Here is a 9,653-nt window from a genome sequence, read left to right as displayed (position 1 = left end):
GCCCTGTGAAGCTCTCAGGCATGCTGGGAGTTGTAGTCCATGGGACGAGGTAGCAGGGCAGGGGTGACACTGTGGCTGGACTCAGCTTCCCAGCAGCCCCCATGGCAGCAGCTCCTTCCAGCTGCCACTGCCAGTGTCTCTGCTGCCACTGCTGGACCCAACCCCACTACCTGTGCACCCCAGCCCATCTGCCCCACACACACTTCTGGGGGTGCCAGGCAAAGCAGGTGAGAGGGCAGGATCTTTATGGAGACCAGCCTGGGCAGGGCGCACTTAGCTGGGTGGATGGGATGGGGCTGCAGGTGGGTGGGGTGCAGCATCTGGTAGCAGGACAGGCAAGCAGGGCTGGGATCATGGGGCAGTGACAGCACAGGACCAGGGTCTGGGGCAGAGTCATGATCCACCCCCTCGCGTCCCTGTGATGGGTATTGGTTCTGTGGCAGCAGCCAGCCCCTACCCATAGAACTGGCAGCCATTGCAGGGAAATGCAGGAAGTGAATCACAGCTCTGCCCCAGGCCCTGGCCCCACCCTGTCACTGCCCCACGATCCCAGCCCCAGCCCCACCTACCTGTTCTGCTCCTGGACACTGCTTCTTGCCCACTCACAGCCCCCTCCCATCTGCCTGGCCAAGTGCACCCTGCCTATGTGGTCCCAGGTGGGTCTTCATGGAGACCCTACCCACTTCATCTGGCAGCCCCAAGGGGTAGGAGGGCCTGGGGCCAAATTGCATCAATTGGCGTCTCCCTTGCCCCTTGTTGTGCTGGGCAGTGTAAACAGCCATGACAGGGGGCCAAGCCCAGATCAGCATCTTCCCTCCTCTCCCACAGGCTCTCAACAGCTCATCAAAATTCCTTAAGTGGCCCTCCAGTCCAAATAATTGCTCACCCCTGCACTACAGCCTCATAAGCGGGCTGGAGCTTAATGACTGGGGTCAGGGTAGTCTTGGTTTTGGCTCAGAGTCAGCTGAGATTAAATTGCTTTCCATCCATTTGGTAGTTTAGCTCTACTCCAGTTGGAAGTTTCTTGGTAGTCAGATGTAGCATTGTGGTAAGGAATATTTGGAAGAGTGTTGGAGCAATGATGCAGCCTAGCTTAACTCCAGTCTTAACCTGAAAGGGATCTGTGATAGATCCGTTACTGAGAACCACCACTTGCATACCACAGGGTCAAAATAGGAAGTACTAGTATTTTCAACAGGGTGAGTTATGATAAATGGTGCAGCAGTATCATTGCTTTATCAATAATAACGAGGACTATTTACTATGGACTCATGGCTTTGAAACTGCAGGTACAACCTCCAAAGCAAACATAGGCTTTGCCTACATTGGCACTTTTCCCAGTGTTGGTCCAGCAGGTTTGTCAAAATCACTAGTGGAGCAGAGGACAGATTTTTTAACATAGTATCTTCTAACCCTGTCTCATCCAGTCTACATTACTGTTCCCTCCATTGCCACTGCTGGCATAGCTGTACCCATGCTACACTTAGCAGTGGGAAAGTACTGTCATTTACTCATATACCATGCACACCTTTGTCCCCAAAAATCAGCCCTTTAATGTTGTTGTGGATGTCTTAAGCAGGAAGGTTGATTTTTCTTTGCTGGACTAGAAATATGCAGATCTGTGGTTTAATACTGCCAAAATGGCTTCCATTTGTCTCTGAGCCCAGCAAGCAGAAGGGGCAGAGGCCTGTACTAACCCTCTCATAGCTGTAACTATTGGATGAGCAGTGCAGTTTGTGCCTAAAGGAACATTTGATCTGTCGCAGGGCCAGTGAACTGCTGCATGCTGTCTGCAGTATCTTGATGAGGCAGCATGTGGTGTGGAAACAACACTTCATTCTGTAGTGGATATTATATAAAGAACTCCTTATAGTAATGCAGTAATAGTCTTGCTGCTGCCTTTGTGAGAGTCTGTGGTCTAACTCTGGTTCCTGCTGCCTCACCTAGACTGTCTCCTGGGATGCCCACTTCCTGGACAATCTAAGTTTCCAGGAGGAGTTACTCTGTGTCATACCATCATACGTGACTGGAAAAACCTACAGAAAAAAGATGCCTTCAGAAAACAAGGTGCATGTTTTATTTGGGGGGGGGGTGTTGTATGGGAGAAAATGAAGTGCTGAAAACTCCCTGTGTAGATGTACGCATAGGCCGCGTCCAGATGAGTGTGGTTGTGCAGTGTGGCGCCACAGACACATGTGCAGTGCCACATACCGCGCATTCAGCTGTTCTCTGCGCTGCAAGGGGGGCGGGCGGGGGAGGGCTGACCCCTGCGCCAGAAAAAAGCAGAGCAGTGCATGCGGGGGCAGCATATGCTGCTCAGAACTGGAGCCTGCCAGCCAGGCTGCACACAGCAGGATCACTGCTGCTGCAGCCCCAGCAGGCTCCCCAGGACCTCAGATAAGGCTGCTGGGGCCAGCCCAGTGCAGGCCACAGCGTTCCCTACCCCACCTGGGGTAACTTGCTTCGTGCCAGAGGGCATGTGGCACAAGCCTCCCCAGGGAGAAACTAGTGGTGGCACAAGTTGTCCCACTGCTAATTGTCCCCAGGGAACCAAATGTCCACACTCATGTGGATGCGGTCATAAGGACCAAGCTGAGCTGGTCTCAGACTTCACAGGCTTTTGCTCTTCCATTTTCACTCAGACATTACGTGGGAAAGCTGTTTGTGCTTTGACAAACAAAGTATTGTTTTTAAGGCATTTGAAAATGTTCATTTCTTTGCTCCAGTGACTGCATAAATTGCGATTTTCTGTGAGTATTTGCCTTGAGCATCCTGACTATCATTTAAAGAGTGCATCCAGCATGTCTTGTTGATTATCACAGGGCTGCCACATGAAGCATAATTTGGTAGCAATTTTATGATGTACCCAACTAGAATAAAATGCTTGCTTTATTAAAAAGGAATGCACCCAAGGATGGTACAGTCAGACTCGGATACAAATGTTTCACAATAGCACACATTCTCATGAAATGATTTAGTGTGCCAGCTGGGATTCAGCTCCTTAGGAGAATTTCAGAATTGTCATTTATTGACACGGGTTTATTTTCAGTTCAGAGAATGCCAACTTCTCAGGAAAGGAGGACAAGAGAAGAGAACAGTCTCATTCCCCCTGGTGGCACAAGGGGGGAGATATTTGGGGGAGATTTTTTTTAGTTTTTTATCAAAGGTTTGTTCCGTAAGTGTGGAATAGGGGACCTTATTGCTTTCTTTTGCTTGGGGGATCTAAAACAATAAATTGCAAATGTGAATAGGACATGCATTTTATGTGAATCTTGTAAACTCTGCTGTTCAAGATCTTCATCACCTGTAAAACTTCACTAGCAGTGTTAAGCTTATGCACATCTGGAAAGCAACAGATGGGAATCATTTCCATTAAAAAAATCTGACATGGAAAAAGAGCATATGTTTTAGTAATATAGTGTCTTTTTGTAAATGGATGTTATTCCAAAGAGTAATTTTGATTAGTTGTTTTTCTATTTTGTTCAAGGTCTAAAGTGATCAGATATTTCCTTGGCAGCAAGGTACACATTTTCCAGTGACTGATTATCATAATAAAAAATACTGGATCACCTTATTGGCTCTCTGTTTACTTTTGCACTTTTAGAAACTAATTCCTTATGCTTGATAAAAGGCAGCACTTATGGATCAGTATGTGCCTTTGTGACTTATCTACAGGACAGTGTATGCCAGCAGGGGAACTTGTGGAAATGAAACTGAATGATTTACACAAATTTTAATTGTCAAACAGTGAAAATTAGATTTAGAGTCCTACATAAGAACTTAACCAGCACCAGCGAAATATGAGCACAAGCAAGGGTGCTATGTTCATAACTGGAAATAGTGTGAAATCTAACTTGTAAAATAGGAAAACTCAGTTCCTTTAGTATCATTCTTGCAGGAAGATGACCATATTTACTCGATTCTGAGATGAAGTCCCCCCTGCCCCCCCACCCCATTTAACATGGGGAGAAAAGCTCTTCATCATAGAACTGTGGGTGGGGAAGGGGGCTGCTGTGGCTCCAGCTCCACCCTAGAGTGGCCATTGGTCCTACTTTATACCGGACTGTCCTGTTTTTAAATGCTTTGTTCCCTGCCCATTTCTGAATGAGGAAGAACTGCAAAAAGTGCTCTTTTTCAGTTCATTGGTGGAAATGCAAGTACATCATGTGTCCTCATGATTTTATTGGCTGTGCCTAGAGGTAGAAGGGTGCACGGCCAGGAGGCAGGTGGCCTGGTTCCAAGCCAGCCAGGGAGGGAAGGAGGGACCTTTTTGTGGTGGTCCCACCTCTTGCCAGTGATTGGCCAAGGGAGCCAGTGGTACCCCCCAGCCCCCCAAGGGGATGTGTCAGTGGCCACCCTACTCCAGCCTCTATCTGGGGTTAGAGCCATAGCCACAGCAGCTGCCTGGGTCCCCTCCCTCTGCTGCCTCTACACCCTGACATCTCCCCTCTGCAGCATCTTCCCCCTATTTCCCCCTGCCAAGCAGCCTCTGCTCCCTACCTGCCCCTGCCCCCAACCCCTTGCCAGCAGGCTGTGTCCTTGCTACAGCCTGGGACACTGAGAACAGCTCTAGCCCAGCCCTGAAGCAGTGGGGTGCAGACCAGATGGCTGCTATGGGGCTAGGCTGGGGTGCTGCTTGGTGCCCAGTCTGTCAGTGCAGAGCAAGGGCAAGGGGGGAAGAGAGCAGAGAGGCTGGGGAGAGGGAGGAAGAGGGGGAAGGTGGGGAACAGAGGCTGGGGGAAGAGGAGGAGCAGAGTGAGGAGGGAGCCCAAGGCGGCAGAGGTAGCAAGGGGCAGACACAAGCAGAGGGCAAGCTGCTTAACCTCCCCATCTGCCTTCTCGCTGCAGTGGTGCAGGGATGAATTAAAGACAACCCTCCAATAATTAGATTATTAACATGGAAATTTATTTTTTAAATTATAAATTTCCATGTATCTTAAATTTGAGTAAATAGAGGATTAAAATGCTAAAAAGATTAGTACATATAGGTATGTATGCATGTGCGTGGACAAGGGCGGGATAGAGAAAATATAACCATTTCTTCTGCTTTGAAACTTGAGTCACACTTGAAAAAATGCCAACTTCTAATTTATATAATGTACACACGCATAAATGCAACCGTGAGTATTTTGTTTCAGTCTGCTAGAATTGGCTGTGTGCTCTATTATTTCTAGATTGGAAATTCAACTTAACTTAAAACATTTTGAAATTTCTCAACACTTGCAACATTTTTCTGAGAGACGGCCATTACTGATGCTCAGAAAATATTCAAGTTTACTTTCTCACACAACTGAAACCTTTTCTTCTGTTAGGACAAATGGGCTACTTCCATCCATTTTCTTTTCATGGCCAGTGAAAATGGATCAAACATACTTTTATTGACTTGCTTAAGCATCCATTGGCACCCAAAATCAGCCATTCTCTCTTTAATGTTAACAAGCACACATTTAAAGTTAAACATATAAAGGGGGGATATGTAGGGCTGGGGCTTAGAGTGAACATGCTACTGAGTAGAGGCCATGGGCATGTGTACTTTTGTACACAGCCCAGTACGTTCATGTTCCTATTCTAATACTGGTCTGTGACTGCACCTGCCACACAAACAAAAATAACAGTAATAATCAAACCTCAACAAAGTTGCCTGGAAACAGATTAAAAAACATGATCTGCATACAGTAAGAATTTCTGATTTGTTTAAAGAAGTCACGAATTGACGCTCAGCTATTGGCATTTCAGGTACTTCAGATCTGTGCATGGAACAGACCAACAAGGAGAGGAGTTTTTTGGTGCCTTAGTGTTACCATTCTCCCTCTTCCCCTGAACTTTTAGGAAAGGCTTTGTATGTCCTGGGTCAGCATGGGGGAAAGGAGTTGTCAAGATAGGAGAAAGAGATGCCTAGCTGAGGGGAAGCTGTCATTCCTACTCTAAACCCACAGAAAATACCTGGAAAAGATCATGCAACCCCCTGTTGTGTCACCTTTATTAATGAACCCCCCCCTCCCAAAGGATCCCTTGCACATCCAAATCATCAAAGCCATGCCAGCAGAGAGCTTTGGAAGGAGGGGCCTGCAGGTGACCAAAGCTGAAACACAGATAGCCTGGATGGAGAACTCTAGCTTCTCATGAATCTGCTAATTTGGGGGGAGAGTCCTGCAGTCTTCACTCTTGGGAAGCAAGCTGTAACATACACATCTCAACAGCTTGCTGGGGAAATTCTTGCAAAGAAAGCCTCATAAAAAGTTGCTTCCCTCAGCTTTTTGTGTGGAAGGGGAAGTCTCTTTGGCCTTATGTTAAGGCAAGAGTAAGGCTGCAAATGAGAGAAAGCAAGAAAAAATGCAAAAGCTAACTTCCTATATCAATATTAATTCAGCTGCACTGCAGCATGTTTTTCTTTGAGGAGGGAGATAAGAGTATATGCTAAATTCGCAGGCCAATACAATGCCATGTAGACACTGAGAGGGAGAGTCGGGAATGCAATGTGAAGAAAGCTAAATTATTGTGAGACTTTGAACCTTTGCAATTCTTTACTTTTTGTCATTATAACAATGAAGCAAGAAAGTTGCACCACCACAGAATTTCTTTGGCTTAAATTGAGAATATATTTCTGGTGCTGAATGAAGTTAGAGACTAGGATTTTTTGGGGGTGATATTTTTATTGGGCCAACTGCATGGTTGGAATAAAGTTAGACAAGCTTTTGACTGCAGGATATTCTTCATCAGGTCACCCTGATATCACCCCCAAAAAATCCTTGGAATACTTCATGGACTATCATGGCTACAACATCACTCTAATACTACCTTAGCATGTAAAGCCCCAATTCAATAAAGGATCCTTTCCCACTTCAGCAAACCAGTTAAAAGTGTGCCACTGACTTCAGCAGAATTCAAACAGAAGTGTTCTTCTGGTGAAGTCAATGGAATGAATCCCACATTTCAAGTTAACCATGAAGTTACATACTTTGTTGGATCATGGGCCAGATCCAGCTTGCGTAGCCCTGGCATCTGGCCTGCAAGGCTTCTCACAGTTTGGGAACTTTGGCAGTAGGAGCTGGTGGCAATTAACACTGCCACCCCTTCTCCATTGCCAGACTTTCAAGCCTTGCACAGCTGAATTGGGGTGAGGCTACTGCCATGTGGCTGGCTTGGGCCTTGGTTGTACTTGCCCTACCACTGGATTGGGGTGCACCCTGCACGCTGAAGCAGGCCCACCAGCTGAATCCACGCCATGGAAAACCTGGCACCACCCATCCAGCCAGTGTGGCTAAAAGTTTGGGCACCACTGGCAAAGCAATTACAAAATTGGTTTTGGATATTGTTTCATTGGGCTGAATGAGACAGGATAGGAGGAGATTGTATTATCATTGTGATTGCATCACTTGGTAGCTGATAAAGATAGAAATATTTGTATATAGAAAGCTCAGGACTTGTACCATATACAGCAGCAGAATGCAGCCAAAGTGGTTGAGAACTGCCAGGCCATGGGCACAGCTTTCTTTTATTTTCTGTGGCTAGTCAATATTTTGCGATTTTCTGATGTGTGAAGTGTGTCAGTCTCCTTCTAACAGGTGCCTGTTCTGTGCGGCTCTTGGGCAGGTACATATGTATGTCACAAAAGGACAGGGATTCTGTTGGCATCTGCTTAAAATCTTAGCAGATGCCAAGCAAGCGTGCTCAGAATTGCTTAGAACTTTATTTTTATCCCACTTATTTTGTTTTCAAGTTAGGACATGTGCATACACCAGAATTAGTACTATTTACAGGCCAGGTTTCAAAGTCCAGTTATTTTTGAATTAGCTATGTCGAAAAAGTGCGGTGGTGGTGTTTGGTTGTGATCCTGTTCTGATTTGCTTTTGAAATGGAAAATTAAAGACACTTTTTTTTCTTTTAGACTGTAGCTATGAGAAGTAAGAACACAACAAAAACACATTTCATGCTTTGAGATCAGACCTAGGAAAATGCGACCTCCAAAAAGAGATTTTCTGTTGTTTTTTGGCAATGTCAGGATTGGGTAAAAGCTAATTGATCATTTAAATGGCCTGAAGCATAGTATTTTCAACTAAGCAGATACTGTGCAATTTTTTTTATTATTGACTCATTTGATAGCTCTGAAATCTACCCCTGTAGTAGATTTACAGATTCACAGATTCACAGATTCAGGGTCGGAAGGGACCTAGTAGATCTTCTAGCCCGACCCCCCGCCAGGGCGGGAGAACAACAAAAAAAACCCCAAAAAGAGAAACGGGACTCAAATGAGTCCAGCCAGGTAGGCATCCAGCCTCTTCTTAAAGACCCCCAGGGTAGGGGCCAGCACCACTTCCCTTGGAAGTTGGTTCCAGCTCCTAGCCGCCCTAACTGTGAAGTAGTTCTTGCGGATGTCCAATCTATACCTCCTCTCCATCAACTTGTGCCCATTGCTTCTTGTTATGCCAGCGGGCGCTAGGGGAAACAGCGTCTCCCCCAAACCCTTCTGGTCCCCCCTAGTGAGTTTATAGACGGTCACCAGGTCCCCCCTCAGCCTTCTCTTGTGGAGGCTGAATAGGTTCAGGTCCCGCAGTCTCTCACTGTAGGGTCTGCCCTGTTGTCCCCGGATCATGCGGGTGGCCCTCCTCTGGACCCTCTCCATGTTGTCCACATCCCTCTTGAAATGGGGCGCACAGAACTGGACACAATACTCCAGCTGTGGCCTGACCAGCGTCGCGTAGAGGGGGAGGATCACCTCCTTGGCTCTACTCGAGATGCACCTGTGGATGCACGACAAGGTCCGGTTAGCCCTGCCAACCATGACCTCGCATTGTCGGCCCATGTTCATCTTGGAGTCAATAATGACTCCAAGATCTCTTTCTGCCTCCGTGCTCTCGAGTAGGGAGTTCCCCATTGTGTAAGTGTGCTGCTGGTTCCTACTGCCCAAGTGCAGCACCCTGCACTTGTCCGTATTAAAACGCAATAGGATATCTTTGTGCTAGACCCACAAACGGTCCTTATTTTAGGCAGTTTGCCATCCAGGATCCTGTTCTGATTGGTACCCCTGAAACTTGGTTGACTTCAAGGGGTTTCTTTGGCAGTTGTATGATCAGGATCGAGGTGACGGACTGGATGCAACAGGTGAATAAGACCATGAAAGGGAGTGGATGACGTGGAGGGAATGGAATTATGGCACACGAGCGCTTAGCATTAAAGTAGAAGTGTTGGCTTACTACTTACCTAATCGGCGTGGCTAGAACTGATTGGTATGTACTGTAGTGCATGGAGGACTTAAGGAAGGATGGAAGAAGATAAAGTGTCAACTTTACAAATTTTGATAAGGAGCTTTCCTCTGGCATAAAGCGTGATATGAGAGAGGGCATAAATGTGCCCTTCTGGGAAAAGCAGGCTATTGGAGTAGAGGTTGCAGTTGATTGCTTGGTTAAGCTTATGTTCAGGTTATACCATTTTTCATTTACTTCAAATGTGTGGGTGAGCAAAAATAAATAAATACATACATACATTGTAAAACTGTTTTGTTAAGTGGCTCGAGTATTTCCATGCTCAGTCGCAGAGACCTGAAATTTGTCAAGGAGCTAAGCCTGCTGCAAAGGATGTGCTTTTTGCAGTTCTGATGAAAACTTGCCCAAAACTGCCTGTAAGGTGAGTCTCTGGGAAAAAAAAATCAGATG

Source organism: Gavialis gangeticus, unplaced genomic scaffold (genome assembly GCF_001723915.1).
Source record: "Gavialis gangeticus isolate Ggan-Ray unplaced genomic scaffold, GavGan_comp1, whole genome shotgun sequence".
NCBI lineage: Eukaryota > Metazoa > Chordata > Crocodylia > Gavialidae > Gavialis > Gavialis gangeticus.
Note: the sequence above shows the minus strand (reverse complement) of the source record.